Here is a 22,146-nt window from a genome sequence, read left to right as displayed (position 1 = left end):
TTTGGAAAATGTAAAATATCCAATGTGTTAAATTTAACACACCAGCTTCGATCAGCTACAATTCCAATCAGGCTCAGCCAACATCAGATCGGGGAGGTATAGTGCAGAGGAGCTTTAGATACACTCTGCTGTCTGTAGAACATTAAAGGGACCAGCCATCAATGGAATGTATGTAATTACAGAGATTTGCAATAATACATTTCATAGTAAAACATCTACTTAATATGTCTCTATGAGCTCTGGGCCGTAGCTAACACATACAAGCTTCTAGTGATTGACAGCTGATTGGTTGTTAACTAAGAGTCCATCATACAATGTCAAAATGTCAGGCTGCATCTTAAAATAAATTTACTAAATTCTAGGGAAATTCTCCTTCATCGCAAAAATACATCTTTACGTAACAGTGGCCATGGAATCTGGGGTAGAGGACATGATAACTTTAGCCAATGTGTAAAGCAGCTGAAAGAGTGAAAAACACTGGAATCTGTAGCAAAAGCAATATACACCCAACAGGAACAAGAAACCTGGAGAGCAATGGTTAATGCTTGCCTCAAGCCCTGTGATGGCTGGCAAAGCATCATAGGAAACGTAGTTCTCAATAGCAGTGTTGGATATGTTAAAATTGACACCACTAGATACGGTGCCAGATTTAACAAGCTGCACTAACCTCAAAAGGGTTTTCATCTTTGGGTGATGTGCCAAGTTAAAAGTGCATGCAAATTGGCGACCCTCACAGTATTATGTGCTGTGGGTTTACCAATTACCAACTATAAACAGTTCTCCTTCTTATAAGACCTCTATTTAAACACCACCTTAAATCTGCCACCTTCTCGCATTGCTTAGAGATCACATGGTTTCTTTGGCCCCCTTGTAGTTAAGAGATATTATTAAAGTCACCTGCACTTGAATGGTAGCCTTCTTGATGAAAAAAAGCCAACAACTAGCTATGTATATACTTAGCTACCTAGCAACCTTTGACACTCCAGATGTTTTGGGCTACATCCCCTATAATGCCATAGTTCAGAACATGTGGAGTGTCCCTGGTATTGGCTATAATACATACTTGGCATTGGAGTGGCGTCATTGAGGTGGGCACAATTCTCTTTTACAGTATGTATAGTTTAATTAGAAAAAAAGCTGTGTCCATTGCATTCTGGAATGTTGTTTTAGGCAGTGTGAGATACATACTGGTTGGCGTGTATGCATCTCAATGACCAGTGCAGCTGTGATATACAGCTCTCTACCAATGTTCTGCAAGTTAAAGGTATAATCGGCAATATTAAATACATTTTTTGTTATTCATTGGCAAGGAATTTGAAAATCACAATCTATATATGATGTTTTTAAGCAACTGTGTAATTTGAAGGAAAATTTGAAGCCTTTATTTCCCTAGTCGACTTCCCTTTTCAGAAAGACTCATTACTAAGGCACAAATCGAGTTAACCCACGTCATCTGTAAAAGGATGTGAGTAGTCTGCAAACCATGCCAAGGAGTAGCACAAATGTGGAAACTGCAGTGTAAGCAGGAGGAAAATAAATATAAAAAAAATAACATCAACAAAACCCACAGAAAAGGAAAACATCTGTAAAACTCTCAAAATTGTGAGAAAATAAATGTGTGCTTTCTAAAATCAGTAGGCTTATTGTATAAAACAAAAACTGTACAGGAAATTTACAATCAAAGGCCATCTCCACTCTCAAAACCAGCCATGAAATTATTTCAATGAGTAGTGAACAACAAAAATCTACATGATGAACAAACAGCTATAGAGAGCAACAGCCATAATACATTTGGAATGGGACGGGACGACAATTAGCATACAGGACACAAGCGGCCTTTCCAGGCAGATAATATTCCAGAACGTTTTACAAACAAGTGTTCTTTTCTCAAACAAAGGATGCAATGTCCAGTTTCATTAAGTCGAACGAAGCCTCATATTAATCAATGAACCAGGCTGTCAAGGTTTCACAAATCGATGAGATATATTTATATACTGCTCTGTATACCAACTCTAGGCAATAAGCCCGTGACTATCCTGCTCCAAAGAACTTTTTTTTTTTACTGTACAATTGTTGAAGATCATAAAGACAATGGCATCATAACATCTATCAACAAAACTATGAAATAAATAAACACAGGAAAATGTGCCTACGTTGTAAACCATTTGTGAGAAAGAATAAAGAACACTAGGGCTGCAAATGCAAAAACAAAACCCAGCAAAGTTTTGAAAATAAAATGTATGCAATCCAAAAATTAATGAATGCCATTAAGCTGTGCTACAACTCCCGGGAATATTTGCTCTCTTAAAGAGTTTGACAGAAAAAGGGGGAGGCAGCACCCAAATAATCATAGTACCATATCTGCTACAAAAGGCTGTAGCGGTTATGATGCAGAGAATGCTCATTTCAATGTTGTACATATCAGGTGATTGCTTCCTGCAAGGTCCTGATAATACCTTGTGTACATGATGTAAGCTAAGCATTATGGAATGCCACAAGGGCCAGTATTGAATTGAGAAGAAGTCTATGCACCTACTGCAACAATCTTATATTTTGTTTATACTTCTGTGCCAAGCAATTAATAAAGAAGTAGCATGCCTTTGCCACTGCATAAGCTCAGTTTGCCTTCACATTTGAGAACCCTAACATAAGAATTCAGTTTTGAGCAAAGTTGAATGACACAGAATACATCTTCCCTTGGTTTCTTCCTCTGCCTGGAAAACAAGCACAGTTTCTAGTAGGCAGCAGCACTGCTGGAAAATGAAAAGAATGTAAGATTCCTGAGGAATCTGGAGCCATGCCAAAGTACAAAATCATCACTGAGCAAGCATAGTTGCAAAGGCATTTTTCTCTCGAATAGTCGCCTGTGGAAATCAGGTAGCATATGGTTTGTCAATATGTGCTCGCCGTTTCTCCAAGATGACGGAGGACAATGGCGCAGATCAGACACAGGCATGCAGACCAATCCATTGGAGAAAAATGCAGGCAAATCTTCACCATTCATTTCGCTTATACTATGGGTCTATTCCTCCTCAGGAAGAATCAAATCAGGCTTCCTGGAGTCCAAGGTCCTTGTCGTTTAAGGAATGCTACAATAGGGAAGGAAGGAAACTTGATGATGCTATGAGAATGAGAATCTAAACATCACAAACTGTGTGTGACAATATACTCATAGGAATGGCATGTAAAAACAACAACAGGCCAACAGACAAATTTTAGCAATGAACTATGATCATAAGAACTGGTAAATGGGTATTCACTGAATACGGAGTTAACTATTTTTTTTCTGTACTGTTTATTAAAGAAACCCCTTGGCAAACAAGATGGTTAAAAAACAGAGCATTTCTCGCTCTATTTAAACACTACACGCAATTGTACAATATTAGCAACAATGGAATTGTGCACAGTATATCACTAGTGCTTGTGTAGAACTGTATCCTATATTGTACTGAAAATCAAATGTTTCCAGGATACACAGCAATGAGAGAATTCCAATTATTTCTTCCTGGAAAAATGCAATGGTTAAAAAGTAAACACTGCATAAACACCATCTGAATGGCAAACAAAATAAATACCGGTATACAAGGCTAGAAATCATTATTATACGGAGCAGGCTGATGTGGGCCGATGTCTTGAACAGCTCTAAAAAATTAAAGGAACACTATATCCACCAAGACCACTTAATCAGAATAAAGTAGTATGTGTGCAGTGTCCTTGTCCTCTTAACCCTACCATGTAAAACATTACAGTGTTTGAGAAACTGTATTGTTTACATTGCAATGTTAACTCAAGTGACGTGGAAGGCCCGTAGGAAAGCACTGATTTAAAGGACCACTCTAGGCACCCAGACCACTTCAGCTTAATGAAGTGGTCTGGGTGCCAGGTCCAGCTAGGGTTAACTAATTGTTTTATAAACATAGCAGTTTGAGAGAAACTGCTATGTTTATCAATTAGTTAAGCCTTCCCCTTTTTCCTCTAGTGGCTGTCTCACTGACAGCCGCTAGAGGCGCTTGCGTGATTCTCACTGTGAAAATCACAGTGAGAGCACGCAAGCGTCCATAGGAAAGCATTATGAATGCTTTCCTATGTGACCGGCTGAATGCGCGCGCAGCTCTTGCCGCGCGTGCGCATTCAGCCGACGGGGAGGAACGGAGGCGGAGAGGAGGAGGAGAGCTCCCCGCCCAGCGCTGGAAAAAGGTAAGTTTTACCCCTTTTCCCCTTTCCAGAGCCGGGCGGGAGGGGGTCCCTGAGGGTGGGGGCACCCTCAGGGCACTCTAGTGCCAGGAAAACGAGTATGCTTTCCTGGCACTAGAGTGGTCCTTTAATGATTTCTATGGGGAATTTGGAATGCTCCACTCATGCACATAAGGTCCCTAATTCTACTTTATGAGGAGCACTGGATGGACTATCATGGATGAGGCCATACCTCCTGCACGATGCGAAGTCCCTGGGGGAAGAGACATTAGCAGTGCAGAGGGAGCCAGCCTTGTTGCTGAACAAGGTAAGCAAAAAATAAATAAATAAGAAAGGCGGTGGGTTTAATCCTTTATATACCAAATGGGGAGTGGCTAATACCAATAGAGACACTGACTCTATAGCGTTAGGAATACAGATTTCCATAAAAATTATATGTCATGCCTACATTCATGCAGAGAGCTGGGAGGCATACCTCTATATATTTGCATTTATAACTTATGTATCACATTTTATTATTAACTTTGGGAGGGGTAAGGGAGTTGGGGGAAGGATTTCTTTCCATAACATCACAGTTTCCAGAAATGATCTCTCTCTATACATATAACCAGGAGAACAGAGCCATATAGGTCACCGTTTCTCTCTCTCCCCCCCCCCCCCCCCCTCTTAAAAACACGAGCACATGTGGTCTTACTCCACATTCATCTTGTCCGTTTTAGTTTGCAAGTGGAAAATTGTCCTCGGAATTATAACTTATGACGGGGTAGACAACCTTCGGAACTCCAGATGTGGACTACATCTGCCCTGATGAGGAGATCCACAACACCTGGAATGCCAAAGGTTGCCTACCCGTATCTAATGACTTTTTTCTTATCTGGTATCAGACCTGGTGAATATGAGAATTATTTTTTGAACAATCTTATAAGATCATTAATAATAGCCGTGCGCATATTTATTGCGCACACTTACTTCTACACTATACATTTTGTCTTTAGACTAGTTGGTAAACACCTATATTAAATGCATAAGAAGGTGAGTAGAGTTAAAAATGAGGAAAATCTGATGCAGCCCTTGCACTAAGTGGGCAGGAAATAAGACCAGGGAAAAATAATAAACTCTATTTCCTTGTGAAGGCAAACCTGCTCTGGCTGAACACTGATACACACTGGAAAGAGAGGCAGATCCAGCAGAAATTGGAATAAATAATGCATTTTCACACAATATATTTAAAATGTACCAGTATCTTAAAATAAATTACTTCTCTTCTGAAGGCCATATAGAAGTCATTTAATTCCTAGATGCTTCACTTGTGTGGTTAGAAAAAATGCAAAATTATACTGACATTCAGGCGAATTGCTAGGTTTATTTAGATAATTTATTTAGGTAATTTCCTTTACCAGCTCTGGCAAACAAATATAGAACATGTGTGCAGTAACGGGAGGATTTAACTGCTGAATACATTATTTGAATATGCATACTTTTAAAGGGACAATACATTGCATTAACAGGGAAGTGTTTCTTTAATAGCTCTTTCGAGGAGTGTGCTCATCAAGCTATTGTCAGAATGGATTAAGACCAAACACGCAGTACTCAAGTACTAAAAGTATACTAAACCAGAATACTAAAGCTAAAAAAAACTATAAGAAAGTGCAAAAAAAAATGAAAAAAATAATAACCAAAATCAATTATATCAGCTTCTAAAACACGTAAAAAAACCTCCCCAAGTCTTGATCAAATGTACTCAACAGTGGGGTTTAAAGGGTATCAATAAATCCACAGTGTTACACTACGTTGCTGTTTCCTTAACTCTTTAAGGTTTATACAGAAAATTTTGTGGATTGATACAGAAGTGGACACAGTATACAGCTTTGAATTCTTAACATTTTTGGTTTCAACCTGTTACACTGACACCCCATTTTGGAACTCAAATTTTATAAGTTTAGTTTGAGGTACCCTGCCTGGGGAATATCTCACAAGGGACAGATCCACTAGGCTCTGACACTGTTGAGTATAGAATACTGGGCCTTAGAAAGGCCGGACTTAGAAAGGCTATATAGAATTAGTACAAGATAGTCCGAGTTCAGGGAGAGAGTAACGTAAACAAGCCAAAGGTCAAGGACAATGGAGTGCAGAATTGTCAAGATACGAGCCGAGGTCAGATAACAAATAGAACGTATAGAAGACGAGCTCTGGGATAATCACTAAAGGGAAACCACAACAGGGCACAGTATAAAAACTAACGAGAATATATATACAGCTTTAGGTGGGCAGAGTTTGGTTGATTTGACCTGTATGACGTAATTACGTGCGTGCCATCAGCATGATGATGTATGCACATCCGTGTCATCAACCTGGCCTGAGGAAGAGGAGACACAAAAAAGCTCTGATATGTGGCACCGGGCGTTGGAACAGGAGCACTCACATGGAGGAAGGATGGAGGAGAGACTTGCGGTAAGTATATCTAGCGCATAGAGACACGTCTTCGATATCTGTGCTGGGTTTTTCTGACAGATTGGAAGCTGTATAAATAAGCTTCAGCTTCACAGTCTACCTATGCACTTTGAGGTGGACAACAATGATTTCTGGTATTTGCTACAGATCAGAGTTAAATGAACGAACATTTCTGAAAGCACCATCAATGTAGGGCACCTTGAATGACCCTGAGTACCTCTGTACATTAGCTTAGTTCTATTAGACGGACTATTTTTTGTGAAGTCAGCAAAAGCCAACCATATGGCTGTCGAATAAATATGTGTCCTCATAGAACCTTGCACACAATACACAAATTAATTTTACTTGATTTTTATGAATAATTTCACTGGAAAGAGGTTCTGTTTTGTTAAATTGCCATTTTTGAAATAATAAAAAATGCCTTTTATGCAATCAACGTGAGCACACAATGTACTAAAATTTAGTTCCAAGAAATAAATCAAGAAATCAATATTCCTAATCAAGCTGTGTATACTAAAAAGACTGACTTTCAGGGGTTGTATGTAGTTCATTGTTTTGACGTTTATGGTGGCTAAAAAGCAAAATGGGAACAGTTGGAGGAATTCATGCTGATGAAAAAGATACAAGGATAAACATTACTAATATCACTTTCTTAACTTCTTGCCTCAGTATGAGTAGCTTTTACATAAAATAGCACATGGAAAGAAATGCTAATAAAGTAAAATGTTACCCATTTTACTGCAACAAGAAGCCCTGCATTTTACACAAAGCATCTAGAAGATGTAGGGGGAACACAATGTATAAATCAGCGACCCATATGAAATTAAAGCTGCACTTTGAGAGGAGCCAAGATGTTTTCAGGATACAAAAATGCACACACAAGTATAAACTTGGAGCAGCCCACTTACTGCATTAAAGAAACACCATAGGACATGAAACACACAAAATTAACGCTTTAGTATCCCTGTCCCTAGTTCTATAGGCGTGTGTTTACCTCCCACAGGTCCCTTAAAATCAATTGACATTTGACCAGTACCGAGGCTCTCTCGGTGCTGATTACCTCTTAGCCTCCTGTAATGTCATGGAAGAGGAATGGCCTCCTCCAAAGACAGTCCAACCCAATGCTCTTCACAGAGGAGCAGTGAAGACCTTGTGCGCAGTGATATGCACAAGAATCCAAGCTTCCCCATAGGAAAGCACTGAATCAGCAGAAGAGTCACCTGTGGCTGTCACAGCTACTGGAGGTGTATTTAAACTTTTAAGGGAAACATTGCCATTTATGTAAAATGTCGATGTTTTTCCCTGAATGGATAAATTGACATGATCACAGCATCCAACAACACTTCAATGAAATGAAGCAGCCTGGGTGACTTTACTGGTCTTTTAAAACATACAACTTTCTCAATAAAGTTGCAGTGGTGCAAAGAGGTGCAGAGGACTATCTTAACTTCATTTTCAGTGCTCCCTCTGTTCCTTCTTTGATGCTCCTTCTGCCGAGGTTTCAATCAGGGATCCTCTGATTAGGTGCCACTGATAGGCTGAGAGCGATCACTACCAATAAGGCATGCTAAATCAAAAAAGTATACACTTAAAAGGGTTGGAGTAACCCTTCCAGATAAGACGTCACCTGGAACCAGCTGTGTCGGGCGCCAGGGGACTTCAATGCGCTGAAGTTGTTATAAGTGCACGCGTGTTATTTTAATACAGGGGTAGGCAACATTCAGTACTTCAGATGTTGTGGACTACATTTCCCATAACATTCTTACAGTCATAATGCTGGCAAAGCACCAGGGAAGATGTAGTCCAAAACCTCTTAATTGCCAAAGGATGCTTACCCCTGTTTTAATATAATCCGCCCCGAAAAATTTACTGTAAACCTAACAATAGACCACATGTGCCTGGAATGCTGCTTCAACGCTCCGCAGCCAGTGGAGGTGAAAATGCCAGAAAGACATGCAGTAACAGAATTACTATCCGTCTTACCAGATGTCCTCTTGATCTATTGGTGGCCTTCTTGTGGTTCACCTATGCTTACTGTCCGTGTTGTATGTGCCTGAGCTGTGATATACATACTGCAGTACAGTAACTAACAAGAAAGGAATATTTCAGAATGAGAGAGTTGGGGCAGTGCAGACAGGATTAAGATGCACAACGTACAATAGATGTCCACTTACTTTATTTGCTTTTGCCAAAATTAATAAAAATGACTATGTAAAAAACACAGCTTGTTACATTAGGACAATAGCTATAAATTGCATAGAAATTGTATTGGTGCCCAATGTGTTTATCATCCACAATTTGTGTAACGCAAAAATCATAGCTAATGTATGTCTTGGGAAATTTAATTTGTATTTCTTTTTCATTTACACCCAAGCTGCAAAATTCCCTGGTAACTTCCTGCTCACATTTCTATGCTGTGTAGTTTAAAGATGTAAACTGGGTTGCATCATTTCATGTAATACTAGGAAGTGCGAGTGTGAAGTCACACGTCACATTGGGAAAAGAAAATGCACAGCAAAATAATTCTTAGGGTGTGTTTAGAGACAATGTCCAAATGAAGTGACTATAACAGATTATACATGTGGCACACCAGACAGCTGTAACCATTATGTTACATCATGGCCTAATTTGACAGCCACAGCAGGCAGGGAACAGCTCCTTAAAAAGAAACTGCTAGCTTAGCTTTTATTTTTCAATGTTTATAGAATCTTTGGCTGTACTTCCAACCCTTTCCTAGGAAATCAGACTGAACACTGTTCATCTAGGACTCCCATACAAACTCAGATATGTTTGCTAGCAAAGTAATAAAGAATGACAGAGCTACGACCTTAAAGGAAGACATCAGGACAATATAAATGGTATGACCAAGCGTGTGTATGTGTGTTGCCAAACGACTGTTGCAACAAAACCCATTTTTAAAAAAGGGAACGAGGAATTAGTACAGTTATATTTTTACATTAAAGGAACTCCAAAGAAATACGTACGTACAAACACATATACAAAAAAGTACTGTTCTGTGTCACCTGCATATCTCACTGTTACAGTGTCCATTGCTAAGGGTATCTGTAGAAATGCAGCATGAAGTGTGAAACACAACCCTTTCTGTACTCATCTCATGTCAAGCTGGGAACTGGTATAGTTGTGGAAACACGATTTCTTAGGTTTTTATACCTTAAGCATAGGAGTGCATAAGAGGTGTGTTTAGACAACTATAACCTCTTGTCCTCTGTTTAAAGCAGCACTGTCACCCAGTCTCCCCAAAAAGTTCTATTTCGTAAAGATAGAATCTTTATAAAATATACTGACTGTGTTGGATTTTCACTGCAGTTCCAACCCAGTCACAAGATATACAGAGACAAGGCAGGGACTGCCCAAAACATAATTAAGAGGTCCTTACATAAAAAAAAAAAAAAAAATATTCTGAGAACCACAGTAGCAGATTATCATGAGAGTTGAGGTATCCTATCCACTAAGTTATATTATTATCATCATCATTCATATAGCGCCAACAGATTCCATAGCGCTTTACAATATTATGAGAGGGGGAATCTAACTATAAATAGGACAATTACAAGAAAACTTACAGAAACTATAGGCTGAAGAGGACCCTGCTCAAACAAGCTTACAGTCTAGATACAGAGGTATATGCAATTTTGTAGGTTTATCAACATTATAATATATTAATTAAAAAATAATAGTTGCCATAGTAATTCCCTTGCCAAACCACGGCGAGTAGGATAATAGCCACCCCAGGGAAGGACAGGGCATGACTGCGGGTCACTAAACAGCCAATATGACTCTAGGCAGGCCTGTCGGTTATCCAGGGGGTCTCCACGCGAAGACTAGCCACGCTTCTGCACCACCCAATATAGCAACGTAGGACCTCCCATGTATAGAAGCGGATAATCTATTCGAACGCACACTATTAGTGCCTACTTGTATTCTCCCAGGGCTAGACTGTGAACATTCATGTACTGTTCTTAGTGTTGGGATATAGCACTAATTTTCCTTGCAACCGTTGTTTTGAATCTTTGCTTATTCACTTTTCTGTACAACATAACATGAAAAATAAAGATTGTCAAAAAAAAAAAAAAAAAAAGAATAGTTGCAAATTCCACTTTTACCAACACTAGTTAAGAGATATTGGAGTTAGACAAAAAAAAGTATGAAGATGTTTCAAAGCCCCAAGTAACCAGTCAAGTTTTCTGCCTATTTACTGTTTTATCTTGAATATAATGCAAACTTTTATTGGAAAAATAAAGTCTCCAAAATTTGAATTGCATTATATTCTTTGGCACATTAGATTTGAGTAAGAATGGTGCATTAGGCTTATCGATCTACATGTTGCTTAGTAGTATTTTCTTGTACAAATGCACAGTACATTCGCCAGCGAAAACATTTACGGCTTCCAGGTTTCAAAATTTGAATGCACATTACATTCGATGGTGCATTAGATCCAAATAAATATGGTATATCTGTTTTCATGCACCCCGAAAGGACATTCACACCACTTTCAATACTTACCAATATAAGCTTATAACTGCCACTCCACTGCTACTTTGTGCACATGGTCAAGTATGTAATGAAAAGAGCCTATAGAACATGGGTTGTCAACCTGGTCCCTACCGCCCACTAGTGGGCGTTTCAGGATTCCAGGTGGGCGGTAGGGATGTTCTAATTTTGAGAGATCAGGCGGGTGCGAGCTGGCGGTACCCCTGCGACCAGGTACCGCCATCACCATTTGCGACCCCGGCCCGCGCGGCAAACCGCCGGGGCCGCATATGGAGGGTTCTATCGGGTGGCCCATGCTGTCAGGGCCACCCGATGGATGTGGATTGTAAGGGGGCCCGGTCAGCGCTGGGCACTTTAACCCCGCGACCGGGCCCCCTGTGATTACATCACCAAGCTGGGAGGAAGTGACTGCACGTCACTCCTCCCAGCTAACACTGAGAGCCGCACGGGAGGAAGACCAGGGAGTCAGAGTAGGAACTCTGACTCCCATCCACCTGAGCCACCACTGGACCCCAGGGAAAGTCACCCTCCTGCACCTTAAAGGTAGGAAACAGGAGGGTGACTAAAATATTTTGTGTGTTTGTTTGTGTATGTGTCTTTGTATGCATGTGTGTCTGTCTGTATGTATGTGTCTGCCTGTCTGTGTGTATGTGTGTCTGTGTGTCTGTCTGTGTGTGTGTCTGTCTGTCTGTGTGTGTGTCTGTCTGTGTGTATGTCTGTGTGTGTGTGTCTGTGTGTGTGTCTGTGTATGTGTTGTGTGTCGTATGTATGTGTGTCTTGTGTCTGCCTGTGTGTATGTGCCTTTGTATGTATGTCTTATGCATGTCTGTGTTTGTATGTATGTGTCTTGTATGTGTGCCTGTCTGTGTGTATGTGTGTGTGTGTGTGTGTGTGTGTGTGTCTGTATGTATGTATGTATGTATGTGTGCCTGTCTGTTATAGTGGGCTATAGTAAGTAATAGTAAGTGGGATACCTAGCTCAGCCTTCCTACTGGGCATTGCTATAAGGAAGGCTAAATTTTTTTTTTTTTTTTTTTTTTTTTTTTTAAAGGTGGGGACGGGAATTGAGGAGGGAGAGGAGGGGAACTGACGCACAGATGAGAAATCATATTATGCGCACACAGAGAAGTCGTCTGAATATCAACAAAAGAGGAGACCTTTGTTTGTTCCTTACGAAAATCGAACCAGATATCAAATAGTCTTGCAGCATCAACCTCAAGGATCTCATTAATCACTAGTAAAGGTAATTTCAGTTTACTTTATTGTTTTCTCATTAAACTTTATAAAGTTAAAAACATTATGAACATGCATTAAGTAGAAATAAAAAGATAAATGTACGTACATTTATTTTTTTAAAAACACCCTCCTTTCTAAAAAATATTCTGCACTTGCGCGAAAACTGGTGGGCGGTAAGGAAATCTTTTCAACCAAAAAGATGCATTAGTGGCATGAAGGTAGAAAAAGGTTGACTACCACTGCTATAGAACAAGCAATATCTATGTTGACCACAAATAGGTGCGTCTCGCACATACCGTAACTTGCCCAGAAACAAGCAGAGACAGATGTGTCACTGCTCCACTACCGATGTTAGGAAACACACTGCAACAAGTCAGACATGCCATAAAAAGCAACACACAGTAAAAAGCGTAAAACATATAAACTACCATGCAAAATAGAGATAGAACTCACTTCTACATCTTATCATAGAACTCACTTCTACATCTTATCATCCATCCCAAAATAAAGACACATGGGAATTTGTAATTCATCAGATTCCTACTAGGCAAAGAGATTATGCAGGTTTACAGATAGTCAAGGCTCATTACACACACACAAAGTGGAAAAACGTGTTGAGACAGAACTTTCTAGCTCTTTTCTCTAAACAGTTCACCTACTTGTCATATCTGGATGAACACTGTACAGTTATTTAGGCCATCTTCTGGAAACTTTTTGTTAACAGAGCACCATAAAATGAGAAAACCAAATGCATGCAGTGGAGGACTCTGCGTGTGGATTTTATATTTACCTGGTTTAATTAGAAAGGACAGCAATGGCCAACATAGAGTTAACTATTTAGATATGTAAGACAGACTAGAATAAGTTAAAAAATAGCATCCAGGAGTTCTCCTGCCCCTAAGATACGCTGACTTGTCTGGGTAAGGGTAAAAGCCAAATAACTTTATTATTCCATAAATGTAAGCTGGGATATAAAGATATACAGGAAGACAGACAGTGTCCATAAGAAAAAAAGAAAAACAGAAGGCTGATGTCTGACCACCTTCCTGTACGTTATGGTTTACATTGATTTATTAATAAAGTTATTTCAACTTTACAAAATATTGTAAAATGCCAAAGCACATACTTCCAACGCAATATATTATGTGGTCAAAAGTATGAGAACGCCTTGCTTAATCAATGGATTTGGTGATTTTCGGGACAGGAACCTTCCAAACACAATCACAGGCCCATACTTGTTAAATTTCTGCCCCAGCAAGCCATTAGCCAAAATAAAAAACACTCCAGGAAACATGGTCTAAACTGGATAATCTGTGGGTGCACAGGATACACTATATAAAGAGGAACATCTTGCCCCTAATTTTATATCTATTTAGAATGCTTCCAATCTACTTGCATAACACTCTACTAAAAAGTCAAAGCGACTGTTTAAGTCGCATATCTGGAAAAGTCTCTCAAGAATAAAACATACTCTGATATGCACCCCTAGCCTAGCCAGTGTCCTAGGGGGTTCTGTATGTAAGCCTATACTATCACACAACCACTCTCTCATAACTAGGAGCATTTATCTTGCTGTGGGCACAACTAGAGGATGCACATTGTTCACTTTCCTTCTTTTGTGGCAAATCCTTTTGCTACCAAGTAAACACAAAACAATATGGGAAGATATCTTAAGAACATTGTACTTCACGCTACAGTCCAAGCACACTTGGCTACCAAAGATCATCCCCCAAAATTCAGGGTTGGTATTTGCACTGACAAACTCTTTATGTCTTCTGTCACCGGACCTCCCAGTAGATATATGGATAACAGCAGGGATCACCACAATACAGCAATTGCTAATCCAGCAAGGTCCAATCCCAACTGAGCTCTATTTATAACATACCCTTATCTAATATATTTACCTACCACCTTGGGAAGCAAGCAGGAAAATGTTGTACAGGTGATACATGGTACCCTCTAGACCAGGCTTCCCCAAACTCTGGCCCTCCAGATGTTGCTGAACTACAACTCCCATGATTCTATGAATGAAATAAATAGGCTGAGAATCATGGGAGTTGTAGTTCAGCAACATCTGAAGGGCCGTAGTTTGGGGAAGCCTGCTCTAGACTAACCCCAACATATTCAAGTGCTTTGAAACTCTGTTGGAAATGCCAACAACTACCAGGACCACTGCTCCACATCTGCTGTGCTTGTACACAGCTGAACAACTATTGGAGATATGTTTGCAACCTCCCTATAATCCTGGAAGCAAGAATAAATGTAGCTAAAAACTGGAAGTCTCCATTATTACCCTCGACCTTTCCACTTGTCGATTTGGTACAATCCACAAGAAACCATAAAGAGATGGCTCATAGAATGCTGAACCCCACCTGAAAAGGTGACATTCTTGGGATCAATACTACCACAGTAGACATCTTAACACCCAAATGGATACCACAGGTTCCGCGGGTCCATCTTGTCCCTCTCTCCTCCTACTTTACTCTTACTCGCATTTTCTTTTCATTGTCAAACTGTCTTACTAACCGGGCAACTGGGAGATAATCCAGAATAGTTAGCTTGACAAATCCCAGCATCGTAGACTCACCTCGTATTTATAAAGTAGTAAAGTCATATCAGAGATTACGATCCGACTAAGGGGGCAAACTACTTACTAGTAATCAACTGTAAAAACACAAAAAATATGTGATGTTGTCTCATTTCTAACCACAAACCACATGATATTTACTGTTTTTAAACTTTAATAAAGATGATACATTGGGGGGTGGGGGGTAGTTCTGCCCCAGCCAAATCTGAGTTCACTAACCATAAAGAGGTCCAAAGCATCAGGAACAGAACATGCTGACTATTCTGGATGCAAAAGCAAAAGATATGCAATGGCAAGATTATGAATTTTATGTACCTATTTGTGCACTTACCTCTCTGTAGTATACTGTTCCCTGCTGTGTCTTCCCTGAGCTTGCAAAGTCAACATTCTGCAGAAACAAGAGAAATAAAAAGCTCTTTTATAATCAATGTGAAAACCCAGAAAATTTTAGCTGCAAAATTCTATAATGCCACTCGCTGCAAAAAAAAAAATAAATTTTTGTTTAGTACAGCTATGTTTCTGAACATCCGTAGATCATAGTACAGTCATTCTTTAGCAACATCTACATTGCAAAAAGAGAATACGAGAACTCTTAACCATTCCTCTGCCATGCTGGAAGAGTCATTTGCTAACCTTTAGAATTAGATTGTTTTGTACTGCTTCCGCATCACAGTTATTATTGATTAATTTGTTTTTTTTTGCTGTTGGTAAGAAAAAAGGGGAAAAAATCGTTTACATTAACAGCTCTATCAAGGTTAAACTTTGTACTTGTCTCTACAGTAACAAAAACCTCTTCCTGTTTCTATGTTCAAACAGGTTACTTTGTTGCCCTCTAATTTCAAAGCAAAGAACCTGCATAAACGGAGCTGTTTATTCCTCACTTTCAAAATGACAGATTTTAAAGCGGGGTGGGGGGAAGGTGCAGATAAATAAAGTTAATTGGTTTCATACAATATTGTTTCACATAATAAAATTCTTGTGTCAGTGTTTTGCTTTTTTTCCTCTAATGTTTCAGTTTTAATGTTATTATTATTATTATGTAAATGTGAGGATTATATAAAAATATGCTCTTCTTTTCCTGGTCAAAATTTTAACAGGATGTTGTTGTGCAATTTGATTGACAGATGAGCTCATCACCAAGTTACATATGGAGTTGTGAGAAATTACGTTTTACAACATTACACAAATAAGGTACAGTTAGCATGCAAAAATGCTAAACAAATCACATCGTAAATATGCTAATGACCAACCGAAGATTTTGATATTATGCCAAAAAAAAAAGGTGCTAGAAGTCATTGGCACCCTAAATTCAAGGTTAACAGTAGCTTGTTGTATCCATTGAAGCAGGTTTCTATGAACACAGTATAAAAGGTTTTATTTTTCGTGGTCTATATAAATTAGCCTTCAAGGCTTAAGCACAAGAAACGGATTCCTTCTGACTGAGCACTCGAAAAGGAAGTGCTGTGAGGTAAAGCAATTCTCTAACACAGTAACTTGACAACAGGACGTGTTACAAAAACATCTAAACACAAAATTAGTGATGTCCCGAACGGTTCGCTGGCGAATAGTTCCCGGCGAACATCGCTTGTTCGCGTTCGCCACGGACGGCGAACACATGCGCTGTTCGGTCCGCCCCCTATTCATCATTGAGTAAACTTTGACCCTGTACCTCACAGTCAGCAGACACATTCCAGCCAATCAAAAGCAGACCCTCCCTCCCAGACCCTCTCACCTCCTAGACAGCATACAATTTAGATTAATTCTGAAGCTGCATTCTTTTTTTTTTGTATTTTTTTTTTTTTTTTAGACAGAAGTGTGTTATATTTGAGCATGCTAGGCTGAACGTGCGTATATTATGGCTAGTTGCACTGAGGGTATGAGTATATAGCAGTACATTGTTGTGAAAGATGGCTGTCATGTTTAGGGTGTAGCTTGCACGTTATCAACTGTGTATTTATATCAGCAGCTCCACCACTAGTTATAAATCAAGTGTGAGTCGCCCCATGAGATGAGACTAGTGAATAACATAATACATGAACGGTTAAGGTAAAGACATGTAAGGAACTACGACAATAAACTCTTTAGGAGGTGAAATAATGACGTTTAAACGCTTGCTACTTTACGATTAGTTAATGTGATCAAAGGCATGGTGTGGAGGATCGGCTATAGTGGGACATGCTTGGCAGGCTGCCGTTTACTGCTTGTGCCCATCCGATCCCTTCTGGGCGCCAGGTGCAGACCCTGGGAGTCCCTGATACCTTGAACAATAAAGGCAAGTCTATGGCTGAGTGCCGGTTTCGCGGCTTGAGGTGGTGGAAGCTTGTTTTGTCGGGTGGTCGGATCTGTCCCGGTGGTGCTTCACGTCCGGTGCGGGATTGTGGAGGCTTAAGGTGGAGACGAGTGCTTGACGTGGGGCAGGCTCTGCATTTCTGTTTGTGCCTCCGGTCCGTCTTCGACGCCTTTTGCGTTGGTGGATTTTAATGGGGACTGCTTCGCTTAGCTGTGGTGGAGCTTGTTGGGGCTTCCTGCTTGTTATTTGCTTCCAAAATTGATTAAAGAGTCTGTCCAGCTTAGACTCAATATCCTGCCATGATTTGCTGGTACCAGGAGGACACGTGGCTGCCGCCATATTGGGAGAGTCGCAGAAGAGTATGTCAGCCTGGGCGGCTGTGCTCTGTGCGTCCATTAGCTCCAGACAGCCTCTCACCAGGCCACACTTGCCACGCGGAGGCAAGTAAGAAACTGTCGAGTTGCTGACCGCTATTAAGCATGTCGGGTCGGTCAGGTAGGAGCAACATTGCTGGGTCATCCCCTTCTGGGGTGAAATTCGCTTGTTGATAGCTGCTTAAAGTGAGATATTGAGGGATCCCACACGAAGTGCGTCTTTCCTCCATGACAGCTAGGCCCTGCCCCCTGGAAGCTGCATTCTTAGTGAGAGGAGGGACAGTGTAGCTGCTGCTGATTTAATAGGGAAATAGATAGCTAGGCTAGTGTATTCAGTGTCCACTACAGTCCTGAAGGACTCATCTGATCTCTGCTGTAAGGAAAGCACCCCAAAAAGCCCCTTTTAGGGCTAGAACATCAGTCTGCTTTTTTTTTCCCTGTGTAATCTAATTGCAGTTGCCTGCCTGCCAGCGTGTGTGTCAGGCTCACAGCGTATACTGTGCCCACTTGCCCAATGCCACCACTCATATCTGGTGTCACAATAGCTTGCATTTAAAAAAAATCCTGTTGTCAAAAAAAACTTATTGGACTGTAATAATAGCAGTCAGTTTCCTTCACACGTGTGCGTTTCAGGGCCTGCCAGGGCACAGTGTCACACCAGTGCAACTCATATCTGGTGTAACAGTAGTGTACATTTAAAAAAAAAAATACAGGGGGCTTGTTGTCACCTTTCGGGGACCCTTGGTGTTGTACGTGGCTGGGTGGAGGAAGAGACCTTCAATGACATCAGTGAGGACAAGGAACGGGACATGGCTAGCTTGGTATCCAACCTTGTGCAAATTGGGAGTTTGCGGTTGTGCAAATGGACTGTTTGCGGTTGTTTGCGGTGCGTTAAACTGAGAGTTTGGTCTGTCACTGTGAAGCGGGCGTAACCCTTACACTACCTGATCGATACAACATCATACCTGATGTTTTAAAGCACGTTATTCCAAACAATTTAGGAATGTTAGGTGATTTATGCACTTTATGGATTAAAACCAGACTCTGCATCAACTGTGTAATTTTCCATGGGAGTTTTTCCATAGATCCCCCTCCGGCATGCCACAGTCCAGGTGTTAGTCCCCTTGAAACAACTTTTCCATCACTATTGTGGCCAAAAAGAGTCCCTGTGGGTTTTAAAATTCGCCTGCCTATTGAAGTCTATGGCGGTTTGCCCGGTTCGCCCGTTCGCGAACATTTGCGGAAGTTCGCGTTCGCGAACGGAAAATTTTATGTTCGCGACATCACTACACAAAATTAGAGGCATAGTACAAATGCAACAAAAACAAAATGAACAATTTTCTACTGATCCCTCTGAGGTTATGTTTTATATATTGGAAAGGTTAGAGCTCAACTACAACTCAGAGAAACTGATGTTGTGTCCATTATGACCTGCTGTGCATTCAGTAATGCCATAGAAAATAGCAAGAGTCCAAACCACTATCTGCCCCGGGCAGAGCTCACAGTACAAGGTTCAATGCCTGGGGATTTAGGGCAAATTACTCAACTTCATATTTCAGTATAATTTTTGTATTAGTTCAGACTACGCCAGGTACTGCCTATTCTCTCTGTGCTTTTATTATATTTGAATACCCTTTATAAATAATCTTCTTACTGCTGCAGGGGTTTACATCGAGAACATCCCAAAAGACAAAAAAAAAAAGAAGAAATAAAAAGATCAGAGCTATTCCAATTAATTATATGTAGTAAAAAAATGAATTAAAACACAAATAAATGTTGCTTAAGCCTGTGATATGACATGAAATCTATAGACTGTAAGCTTGTTTGAGCTTCAATCTATCGTTCTTGTAAGTTTTCTTGTAATTGTCCTATTTATAGTTACATCCCCCCTCTCATAATATTGTAAAGCGCTACGGAATCTGTTGGCGCCATATAAATGGTGATAATAATAATAATAATAATAATAATAATAATAATACAATGGAGTGATATATAAAACAGGTTAGACATGTTAATACTTTTCAGAGCAAAAATCTATAGCTTAGGGCCCTCTAATCTTGCATGAAGCCTTTCCAACTCATACAAGAGGAATTTCCTGTATTCACATCTGATACTAACTAATGGGTAGTCATAGTGTGTCAGCATATAAATTTGGCCTCTCTTTTACAGCTAGATCCTACTCCAAAGTGTCTGCAACAGTGTGCATGCGCAAAGTTTGGACCCCCTTCCCCCTTTACTGAAAATATTTCTTACAAATCTGGTGATTAAATAAAAGACCAGCATTACAAGAATGCAGGCAGGTATAGAAATATATCATTATTTCAGTCCTAAGTAAATACATGGCCACGTATACTGGCAATCCAATCTTTATGTTCATCTGGAAGGTTGACCAAATGTGCCAACAGCCCTGAACCCTACTTACATTTGGAATACTCGGATTATTAAGAATTTCTATCTAGCATGCTACTGCCAAGAAGGAATGCAAATCATCCCTTGAGAGGTAAGCAGTATTTGTTGCCAAGAACATATCTACACTCAGAAATTGCAATGTAACACCAGTAAAAGTTTTTATTGTGTAAATCTAGGTGGAATGAGCTGCAGCCACAACAAAGTCTGGGAATTTAGGTTATTTAAAAGGACAGTCTACGCACCATAACCACTACAGTAGTAGCAGTCATGGTCCCAGCATGCACCCAGAGCCTGGTGTATTGTGACACATGCAACCCAGAAACTCACTATTTCACATTTCACTTCTGTGATTCCAATATCAACTTTGTATAAGTTTGGACAGCATTCATTGGCTATGTGTGTCTTCTTATCCACCAATGAATGCCGCTGAAATATGAACAGAATTGACATTGTTAATGCATAAGTGTAAATTCTGCATTAGCAATATAAGCATTCAAGGGCTGGGTTGCATCTTTCTTTCGCAAACCTAGTTTAATAAATGGTGAGGAGCACACTGGGTCTGTAACCAATACAGTGGGCATAATGATTACGTTGTTTATAGTGCATCTTTATGCAATTTAAATGCAGTTGTGAGATTATTTTGCCAAGGATAAAGCCCAAGATGATTCCAGGGATTCAGGATTAGAGCAATGCTTTGTAAAATGAAGGAAGGTGATGTAGGCCAGAAGTTACCGAGAGGCTACCTTCCAGCTGTTCTAGAACTATAACTCTCATAATGCTTAGCCAACGTAAAATAAATAATTGTATTGAAACACATAGTGAGGGCAAGGTCAGTAAGTAGTAATATTAACAAAGGTATGTTTGGATGACATTTTGTTCCTGGCATACCCTTAAGCATAACAATTTGTAACATTAACATCTGATCCTAGGTGGGGATTGTACCACCCATGCTGTCAAAATAGAGCAACGTTACTGCTCTAAAAAATCTAAGTACTTTTTCCATCTATTTTCCTATGTACTTATAGAAAGAGAGCACTATATACTGCTTGAAGAAATTGTGAATCAGCCATATCATTAGGTGGGGTTAGTAGCGCCTTATACGTGCACATTTGAGCTTTAATAAAAGATCTACTTGTGAGTGCAATTCCTATTTTTCACATTATAGTCACTTTGTTGACACTATTGGATGTTATTTTTGCCTTTACATATTTCACTGTGATTCACGGGAGAGACCATAGCTACATCCATAGCCATTGGTGGGGACTGTACCACTACACGCTGTCACGAATATATCTTGTATGATAGCTCTATTACAAGTGAGTGGGTAATTCCGCACTTTATGTAGTGTATTAACCACTCATTGTGCTACTACATACTACACTATCCGTATCCCCTCTGTTTCATTTACCTAAAATCTTATAAGGGCAGATCCAACCAATTCAGAACTCAGGCTATCAGAAGAACATTGGGACTACATATTTAATATCTTATCTTAGAGTACCTATTATCTTTTATATTTTACCGATTTGTCTTGTATACTCTGCTGACTTGTACAGGCGCAACCTGTTTTCCTGTATCTCAGGATTTGCAAATGTTCATTAGCTCTCAGTTACCAAGTGGTCTTTGGGAGGAAAAAGTGTTTTAAAATGGCAGCCTCCATTGAACATTAGTAAAGCAGATGGAGCACATGAAAAAGGGTTTTTACTTATATGTGTAAGTGTCACAAAATAATGCAAGCATAGTCTATATTACGTGTCATTTATATTTTCAATAACTATACATAAAAATAAATAGAAGACAGTTTTCCTTTAATTCCTCTTCTTTTGTGTAATGTGACAGATGTCTGAACCCAGATGTCAAGCATGCTATATATGCAGGGGCAACCAATTAACATTCTGTCACCAGAAAAAAACCCCCAAAAAACAGGATTTAAGCTAATCCCTACATTTATCCTACAATGATTTTAAAATGGATCTTGTTAGGGGGAAAAAATCCAACCAACTGTGTAAACAAAATTAGAGAAGTTTAGTATACAATAAAATAAATAAAAATGACAAAGCACTAAAGTCACTCACTAAAATTAAAGGAACACT

The 22,146-nt window shown here is 39.8% G+C and overlaps 1 protein-coding gene across 2 annotated transcripts in view; it reads right to left on the bottom strand.

Moving 5' to 3' along the window:
• ERBIN (erbb2 interacting protein) overlaps positions 1–22,146 on the bottom strand; it is a 188,528-nt gene that overhangs the window by 101,055 nt on the left and 65,327 nt on the right. The window contains exons 1-2 of one of the 2 annotated variants that reach the window (XM_063454078.1): positions 20,381–20,456; positions 15,312–15,368 (exon numbers count right to left, since the gene is read on the bottom strand). The gene's annotated coding sequence lies outside the window, so the exon portion shown is untranslated. Of the gene's footprint in view, positions 1–15,311; positions 15,369–20,380; positions 20,457–22,146 lie in introns of those variants that run through there. The other variant, XM_063454077.1, reaches the window with a different exon arrangement.

The sequence above is a fragment of the Pelobates fuscus genome, chromosome 5, assembly GCF_036172605.1.
Source record: "Pelobates fuscus isolate aPelFus1 chromosome 5, aPelFus1.pri, whole genome shotgun sequence".
Lineage (NCBI taxonomy): Eukaryota > Metazoa > Chordata > Amphibia > Anura > Pelobatidae > Pelobates > Pelobates fuscus.
Note: the sequence above shows the minus strand (reverse complement) of the source record. Positions and strands in the feature narration are given on the sequence as shown.